The 10,021-nt window shown below is 40.9% G+C and overlaps 1 non-coding gene across 1 annotated transcript in view; it reads right to left on the minus strand.

The window, feature by feature from the left end:
- Window positions 1-4,710: 4,710 nt before the first annotated feature.
- The window catches only part of LOC111960540 (uncharacterized), a 123,743-nt gene continuing 118,432 nt past the window's right edge, over window positions 4,711-10,021 (minus strand). Inside the window, exons 3-4 of the transcript XR_011475158.1 lie at window positions 5,281-5,349; window positions 4,711-5,159 (exon numbers count right to left, since the gene is read on the minus strand). This is a non-coding gene — a transcript (uncharacterized protein). The remainder of the gene's footprint in view (window positions 5,160-5,280; window positions 5,350-10,021) is intronic.

A 10,021-nucleotide genomic window follows, 5' to 3' on the forward strand; every position in this document is an offset into this window, starting at 1 on the left:
AGGTATTTAGGAGGACCAGTGCTTCTATAGAGAAATGAATCTCACATCTGTGCCATTTGCAAGTGATGTTGTTAGGCTACATTGTATCTTCTGCTTCAGAGCACACTGGTGAGCAACAACATAATTTCACCTGGTCTCAGAGAATTTCGTATTTTTCTGTACATAAATCCGACACTCCATTTAGCATGATATGTTAAGTTTCATATGGTACAGTTGAAGTCGGAAGTTTACATACACTTAGGTTGGAGTCATTAAAACTCGTTTTTCAACCACTCCACAAATTTCTTGTTAACAAACTATAGTTTTGGAAGGTCGGTTAGGACATCTACTTTGTGCATGACACAAGTAATTTTTCCAACAATTGTTTACAGACCGATTATTTCACTTATAATTCACTGTATCACAATTCCAGTGGGTCAGAAGTTTACGTACACTAAGTTGACTGTGCCTTTAAACAGCTTGGAAAATTCCAGAAAATGATGTCATGGCTTTAGTAGCTTCTGAAAGGCTAATTTACATAATTTGAGTCAATTGGAGGTGTACCTGTGGATGTATTTCAAGGCCTACCTTCAAACTCAGTGCCTCTTTGCTTGACATCATGGGAAAATCCAAATAAATCAGCCAAGACTTCAGAAAAAAAATTGTGGACCTCCACAAGTCTGGTTCATCCTTGGGAGCAATTTCCAAATGCCTGAAGGTACCACGTTCATCTGTACAAACAATAGTACGCAAGTATAAACACCATGGGACCACGCAGCCGTCATACCGCTCAGGAAGGAGATGCGTTCTGTCTCCTAGAGATGAARGTACTTTGGTGTGAAAAGTGCAAATCAATCCCAGAACAACAGCAAAGGACCTTGTGAAGATGCTGGAGGAAACAGGTACAAAAGTATCTATATCCACAGTAAAACGAGTCCTATATCAACATAACCTGAAAGGCCGCTCAGCAAGGAAGAAGCCACTGCTCCAAAACTGCCATAAAAATGCCAGACTATGGTTTGCAACTGCACATGGGGACAAATATCGTACTTTTTGGAGAAATGTCCTCTGGTCTGATGAAACAAAAATAGAACTGTTTGGCCATAATGACCATCGTTATGTTTGGAGGAAAAAGGGGGAGGCTTGCAAGCCGAAGAACACCATCCCAACCGTGAAGCACGGGGGTGGCAGCATCATGTTGTGGGGGTGCTTTGCTGCAGGTGGGACTGGTGCACGTCACAAAATAGATGGCATCATGAGGAGGGAAAATTATGTGGAAATATTGAAGCAGCATCTCAAGACATCAGTCAGGAAGTTAAAGGTTGGCCGCAAATGGGTCTTTCAAATGGACAATGACCCCAAGCATACTTCCAAAGTTGTGGCAAAATGGCTTAAGGACAACAAAGTCAAGGTATTGGATTGGCCATCACAAAGCCCTGACCTCAAACCTATAGAADATTTGTGGGCAGAACTGAAAAAGCGTGTGCGAGCAAGGAGGCCTACAAACCTGACTCAGTTACACCAGCTCTGTCAGGAGGAATGGGCCAAAATTCACCCAACTCATTGTGGGAAGTTTGTGGAAAGCTACCCAAAACGTTTGATCCAAGTTGAACAATTTAAAGGCAATGCTACCAGATACTAATTGAGTGTATGTAAACTTCCCACTGGGAATGTGATGAAAGAAATAAAAGCTGAAATATATCATTCTCTCTACTATTATTCTGACATTTCACATTCTTAAAATAAAGTGGTGATCCTAAATGACCTAAGACCGGGAATTTTTACTATGATGAAATGTCAGGAATTGTGAATAACTGAGTTTAAATGTATTTGGCTGAGGTGTATGTAAACTTCCGACTTCAACTGTATGTATTAATTTGTGCGTGTCCATCAGCCATTTAGTTTGATATGTTATTAATTACAATTCGTATGATATGTTATAAATTTGAAAAAGGTACAATATGTTACGAATTTGCAAATCRTACAATACGTATTCTAGCTAGGTMGATAGGTGGCTAACTTGAGCTAGGCTAGGGGTTAGGGCTAAGTTTAGGAGTTAGGTTAAAGTGTTAGGTTTAGGGGATGGGTTAGCTAAAAGGGTTAAGGTTAGGGTTAGGGGAAGGGTTAGCTAACATGCTAAGTAGTTGCAATGTAGCTAAAAACTTGTAAGTAGTTGAAAAGTTGCTAATTAGTTACAATGCTAAAGTTGTCCGTGATGAGATTTGAACTAGCAACATTTGGTTTGCTAAACATTTGCATTATACGCATACTCATCCAACCCGACCAACCACCCTCAGTTGGTTGTTGCCTTAAGTAACTATCTGTCTTATGTAATCATACCAAACATAACATATCATACTATATGGAGTGTCTCAGAATAATATGAAATGCTCTGAGACCAGGTTGTTCACCGAGACATCCACAAGTTCTTCAAGTTTAGCACTATATCCACACATTTTTTAATGATCTAAATAATGACGATGATGGTGAAGGGGGTGATTGAATTTATATTATGGTGGTTCGAGCCCTTAATGCTGATTGGCTGATGGCCGTGGTATATCAGACCGTGGTATATCAGACTGTGGTATATCAGACTGTGGTATATCAGACCGTATACCACGGGTATAACAAAACCTTTATTTTTACTGCTCTAATAACGTTGGTAACCAGTTTATACTAGCAATAAGGCACCATTGGGGGGTTTGTGGTATATGGCCAAAATACCATGGCTAAGGGCTGTAACCAGACACTTTGCAATGCGTCTGCCCTTAGCCGTGGTATATTGGCCATATACCACACCCCTCATGCCTTATTGCTTAAATATACAACAGGGGTTGGCAACTACAATAGGTTTGGCCTCCAGCCGATTTGTTCCTGAGAACGTAGCTAGATGGAGGGCCAGAACATAAATAGCTTATTAGCAAATAGCCTACTAGCTGCCCAATTCATAGCCCTAGACTTACACATTTAACACATGTGGTTAGTGGGCTCACCAAGGTAATGAGAATAACATAATAATTTTGATCTAATTACAGTGGTAATGTCTCTATTATAGGCCTACCTGTACTCTATTAAAATATAGTCATTTTATCGTATTTCTCCAATTCCAAACCAGTGTGTCTTGTTTGCAACAAAACTCTTACTGTTTGCAAAGAATTGAATCTCAAATGTCATTATGAATCTAATCCTACTTTCTTCAGAAGGAGATTTTCAACCCCAGACATGAGGCCGGAAGGTAGGCCTGTTTAAGGAGTACATGGTGACAGGATTGGGGGAAGTAACTCTACCGACAAATATATGGATAACATAATTMCGTCTGTCAACCAGGTAAGTCTAAGTCTTATTTCTTAGTGCTCCAGCTAAGTCCTCTTGTTTGTTKATTTGTCTACTCAACTTTCAGCACTGGGCGCTGTCCATATCCATTTTAGAAATAGCGATCCACACGCGAGCGGTGGCTGAATCTCAAATAATCTTTTTCTAATTTATCAAAGTACAGTATATACCATTATCTTGTTTTTATCATGGACATGTTCCCACTAATATTGTAATTAAGCTTTCACATGTGTTTTACACTTTTTATCAAGCTGTTGGTGCTTCCTTCTATTCATGCCAAATCATTTGACTGCTGTGGGTTGAGATTCATGTTTCCGAAAGTTATTCCTTTACAATGTTCTGTAGTGAATAGAGAAGACCATATATCCATCACATCCCACATTATGTTAATGAAGGTCGCATGTTTTTGGGTCTGGATTGGGGAGGTGTGAAACGTATCAACGAGAGAAAGAAGCCAATCAATCTTATCCTATAAGTTCTCTTCGGTTTATGAGCTATCACTCCTCATGCCACGAAGGAGAAAATAATACCAGCATGAAACTTAGATTAATTGATTGAATAAAACTATATCAATGCATGTGAATCATGACGGTCATATGACGGAAAAGACAATTCCGATTCACGTTTGTRCTACAGGAGGAATTCTTAGCACTTCTCACACACCACGTACTGTAGGCCTAAGCAAAACATATAGAAAACACAACAGTAAACAAACAATATGAACGGTCAGACAAATACCCTCCCATCCCACCCCACGCCTGCTCACATGTGGAGTTGTTCATAATAATGARAGCCCCTGGCATGAAACTCCTCCCGAAGCGTGCAGAGCATGCCATTTAATTGTCTGATTTCTCCGACATGATGGGAGATCAAAGCAGTGGTGGAGCGAGTGGTCTGGGCTGGAGATCATGTGGCGGGCTTTGCGCTGTATAGTAGGTGATGGGGATCCAATCAGTTTAGATGCCGTGAAAAAAATGAAATAATATGCCTATAGGCTACTCCAGTGACATGTGTCATAGCTTACACTCTTCTAAAAAATGGTTCCTTCTAGAACCAAAAAGGGTTCTATTGCTTGTTTTATATACGGAGCCCCTGAAAGTTCTATATAATAKCCTTTTATAGAGTTATTTGATTAGAACCCTAGAGGTTCTTCTTCACCTAAAATGGTTCCATATAGAACCCTGCATGGTGGTATTTATGAATTGTGGCTACGACTATTAAATATCATTGTACAGGAACAGGCACAGCGTTAGCTCACCATATATCTTTTTTGGTTTTATTAGACAAGTTTAAAAGTTCATGAGGCACTGTAATATCAAAATACTCTTCAGTAGTAGTATTTTGAGCTAAGAATATAAGTTAATAAACAATTAAATAAGGGACAAAAGAAAACCATCATAGTTTTTAGAATTTATTGTCTTTATATGCAAACATAGTTTGGAAATATGCACTGGTGGACAGGGAGGTATCTCTTTGTTTGAATAATGGTCCACGTCAACTTTGGCGGACTTCTTTGCAATACAAAACAATATACTTTGTCCATTAGTTACAGTGAACAACAAAAATGTGTCTTCTGCTCCATTCTCAACCCCCCCCCCCCCCCTTTTCAAACACACAGTTGAAACAGCACATGTTCAGCGCCCCTGGACAGAAAGCATGTTGTGGGGTTAAGGGCCTTGCTCAAGGGCCCAACAGTAGGGGAATGTTTTGAGGATGTGAACCCAGCAGCCTCCAGTTGTCAGATAAATTCCTCCCATTTTTTTTTTTACAGCACCCAGTCCGGGATTCAAATCCGGTCACCTTTCGGCCACAGGCGCAACTCCTTAGCCGCTGGGCTACCTGCTTGACTGGTTTTAGCAAAGAAGAAAAAAATAGCAAAAACACAAGTTCATTTTCAGAAATAAGTATGAGCTAATCTTCCTTAATGCTATGCAGACATAATTATTATGATGTAGAATAACAACTTACATGCAGTTGTTGTCAGTAGCAGCCGAAAGAGAGCTCCTCTGTCTCTGATAGTTCTGGGTTACTGCCAGACTGAGCAAAAAACAGATAGTGTGTTAAAAGTCATGTAATGATTAACTAGMCCAGGGTTTCTCAGACTTGTCCTGGGCCCCCCTGGGTGCATGTTTTGGTTTTTGCCCTAGCACTACACCACTGTTTCAAATAATCAAAGCTTGATGATGAGTTGGTTATTTAAATCAGCTGCGTAGTGCACCCAGGGGGAGCCCAGGAGTGAGTTTGGGAAACCCTGAACAAGGCTATTTAATCACCAAGACTTACTTTACAATCATTTATTATAAATAATTGTACATACTTCCTCTCAGTCAGCAACAGTCTTCMAATGGCTTCATTAAACATAGGCTGAATCCACACTGAAATACTAAAATAATAGATACCATTTTATATATTTAATTTATTGCATGAATGGTGACCACAGCCCTTCTGAAAATACATTTAAATCATGTTTTATTTAGATTTGTCCACCCTGCTCCATGTTTTCCATTTCAAATTGGGCTCCCAGTGTGGCTTTACTACCGGGCCATTATGACCATCTGGCAGTTCCTTCATTGCATGTTCCTAGCCTCAACTTGAATTCAGAATGACTGAAATATACCTGCTGGAGCGCGTGCTACGGGTGGGTGTTTTCATTGTTTCAAGGAATTTCAATGCTTTAATTACAGTATGGCACTATTTATCAATTACATAAAATGGCATTATTTGTATTTGAACATTGTAAAACTGTAGCAGCTCAGTACGTCTGGGCAGAGAAGAGCAAAGATAGACAGGAATCTCATGTTGTGCATAGTTCAACAACTTTCAATCCATTCTCCAGCACTGGGACACACAGCACTGATCAGCGCCATCAAAATCTCGGGGAAGCATTATTTGATGAGTGCTTGACAGGGGGAGCAGAGRGGGTAACCTCTTGCAATGTTAGGCATTTAATAAGAGACTAATGCGTTCAAGAGTAAATACACAGCATACTGTCATATGGATGTCTTASAATCACTGCATTGTGTAAGGATCAAGCTGTACGTGACGTGTTTCTCCTGCATTCACTATGTAAGGAGGGCTGGTAAATACATGCTAACTGATAAAGATACACATGCACAGGTGGTTAAAAGGGGAGGATAGGTTATGAATACAGAATACAGCGACTGATCACCCACAGCCATTGTTGCTATTGTGAACAGTGGGATTTCCATTTCAATGAAGATAAGAAAGGAGAGATTGTCAGAACATGAGGTAGTGGGCGGAAGATCGAGATGGAGTGACACACTACCGACAAGCTCCTGCCGGCATAATGATCAGGAGGTGATAAAAACAGGCAGCACACAGAAACTGCTGGTTAGTAGATATCCTACTCTTAGAACGGGCTTCCTTTTTCACCAACACAATCTCACGGGAGAGGAAGGGATGGTGTGTGCGGCGTGTGTGCGCACAAATGGAAAACAGAGAGAAGGAGTAAGGAACAGTAAGATAGAGAGACCGTGAGTGAGTGAGAAAGAGAGAGAGAGTGGGATAAAGAGACAGGGAGGGAGTGAAAGAGTGTGTGAAACGAGTGTGGTGAAAGCGGATTCCTCCACAATCCACTCCACTTCTCAGCACAATATAACATTTCTGAGGGTATATTAGCCATCCACAACCCTGCATCCTCCCTCCTCCAGAGAGAAAGGTAGAGAGGGAGGGATCGCTCATGGCACCCAATCCCCTTCCACCTTCCAGCCCTCTAAAAGCATCCCTCTCCCAGTGCCGGATAGAAAAGAGACAAAGCGCTTTCCCTGGTCTCAGTGCGTGGGTACAATCACCCCTGTGATCAGCACTGTAAATATGAGTAAGTAGGGCAACTGTATTTGATCAACAAGGGCCTGCAGCCTGCGGTGTTCACTCCCCGTGCTGTCACCGGGGCTTACCGGAGCTACCGGAACAGACGAGTCACTGAGCCTGGCTTAACCAACAAACGCTCTCACTGAATGCCTCTGCTTGCCTGCCCGGTTGGCACGCAACGGCGGGCGGGAGTCACGTCTATACACCCCCCTCATGGCACACGCAAAACACCCCCCCTTCCATTACAAGACAGAGCCTGTGACACAAATCAGCTGTGCTATCGGGACATCAGCAGCAGGAGAGTCATTTGCATGCTATCTCCTAACGACAGGGAGCGTGATCAAGAGGATCAAGCTGATTGGTCAATACTACAGTAGAGTTTGGCTGGGGAGGGTCATAAAGGCCCCCCATTGATGACTTAAATGACCTGGCTAACTTAGGAAAGCTGGGTAGGGAGGCTGTTTTATTGGTGTGGAGTCACACGGTGACTAATTGCAGCCTGTTGCCTTTTAAAGAGGAGATGGGGAGGGTAATGTTTTTGCTGTGGTGGCAGGCCAATGGATTCTTACTGTAACAGGCGTTCTCCAAAGCTCCTATCATTTCTGTGTGGGTTTTTTTGTCCATGGAGATTTGCATTGCAGGAATTAAAACAACAACCTATTGTTGATTTTGACATGGTATTTATAGGTGATGCATCGCAGCTGTGACAGTGTTGCCATGTATTTGTTTACTGAAGGTTTGAGCCACTCTTGCGTCGTCATTTCCACACGCTATGTGGCCTGAACGGGAGTCCACCTGGACCGAATGGAATGTCCTAGACATTTTATGATCTTCACTTTCCATTGTGCGCGACTAACCTGTAATTGCTAAGTGCAAATTGAAAGCGAGAAACTAATGAATGGAGAGCATACCTATCTTTTCGATTAATGGGAAACATTTTATTTTTGTTGTTTTGTTTCTTCCTCATTGCTGTTGGCCATAAATGTAATTGCCCATTTTGATTTGCATAAGCATTCCTTTCATGGGATTGTGCGTGGCAGAGAAATGTTTGTTCCAGTTCATTTTGAGACGTTTTCTGTGCGAACATTGTAGCACAGTGGTTGAACTCTCCCAAGGGGGCTCGTTCAGTGGGACAGATGTTACATTACTGAATTCTATGTCCTTTGTTAGCTCGCCAGAGACTTCTTAAGAAACCTATTAAGTAAACAGTGGTTATGCTGGAGGTTATAGTGGGTGTATTGTGTACGTGGAAAACACTCCAATACATGCCAATACACTGGATAGTGGATAAGCCTGTATCTTTAACCAAATCCTCATATAATCATACACATTTACTATAGTCACAACATTTTCACTTAAAACAACCGTRCACCCACACACATATGTCTATACCACTTTAGCATAAACACTAAAGCATACATGTACATTTACATTTAAGTCATTTAGCAGACGCTCTTATCCAGAGCGACTTACAAATTGGAAAGTTCATACATATTCATCCTGGTCCCCCCGTGGGGAATGAACCCACAACCCTGGCGTTGCAAGCGCCATGCTCTACCAACTGAGCCACACGGGACCACATCATGCATGGTATGAGTCAACCTTGAACTTTGAAATCTTTCATACAAACATGTATTTAATATACAAGTAAACAATCATGCCCAAGATAGCGGAATCTTCTGCAGTTTTGATAATTAGCATCTATGGTAACGTTGGTTATTTATACTTGAATAACTTAAACAAAAATGTATTCATATACGTATACAGTATATATTTTTTTATACCTGTGTTCATATTGTCATTACGTTTCTAGTAGATAGACTATATGGTTCAAGAGAAAATATCCTAATTACTGGAAAAAGCATCTAATCAACAATTACATTTTTTTTTACATTAATAGTCTTCCAATTATTGACTTTTTCTCACAACTACCACCAGTTTGATGCCAAAAAATAGAAAACAAATACCTATTGACATATTAAAATAAATACAAGTGTGTAAAATAATAAATATACACTGAGTGTACAAAACATTAGTAACATGACAGACTGGCCAGGTGAATCTAGGTGAAAGGTTATTGATGTCACCTGTTAAATCCACTTTAATCAGTGTAGATGAAGGGGAGGAGATATGTTAAAGAATGATTTTTAAGCCTTGAGACAATTGAGACATGTATTGTGTGTGTGTGTGCCATTCAGATGGTGAATGGGCAAGACCAAATATTTAAGTGCCATTGAACGGGGTATGGTAGTAGGTGCCAGTTGCACCAGTTTGTGTGTGTCAAGAACTGGAACACTGCTGGGTTTTTCAAGCGCAACAGTTCCCGTGTGTATCAAGAATGGTCCACCATCCAAAGGACATCCAACGAACTTGACACAACTGTGAAAAGCATTTCGACACCTTGTAGAGTCCATGCCTCGACGAATTGTTCTGAGGGCAAAGGGGGGGGGGTGGGGGGCGTAACTCATTTCATGCTGAAACACTCATATTAAACACCAATGGTATTCAACAAGTTGATGGTTTATAATTATGATAATGTTTTACAGCTTTGTCATTCTATTTCATTATTTGTAAGTGTGGTAAGGACACACAGAGAGCCAGACAATTACAGATGCATTTGCTAATCTGTAGTACCCAAAAAGGCCATTAGATGTCATCTTATACAATTCAAAATAAAACTTGAAAGTTACCAAACTTCAAAAGTGTCCAGTAATATACCCTCCCTTTGTAACCCTATGCCCATCACATATCTCCACACACACACACACACACACACACACACACACACACACACACACACACACGAAACCAGGCAGCATTACAACAATGTTCAGGAAAAACAGTGCTCCATTGGGCCTATCATCAAATCAAATCAAAT

This window comes from Salvelinus sp. IW2-2015, linkage group LG4p (assembly GCF_002910315.2).
Source record: "Salvelinus sp. IW2-2015 linkage group LG4p, ASM291031v2, whole genome shotgun sequence".
In the NCBI taxonomy this organism is placed as follows: Eukaryota; Metazoa; Chordata; class Actinopteri; order Salmoniformes; family Salmonidae; genus Salvelinus; species Salvelinus sp. IW2-2015.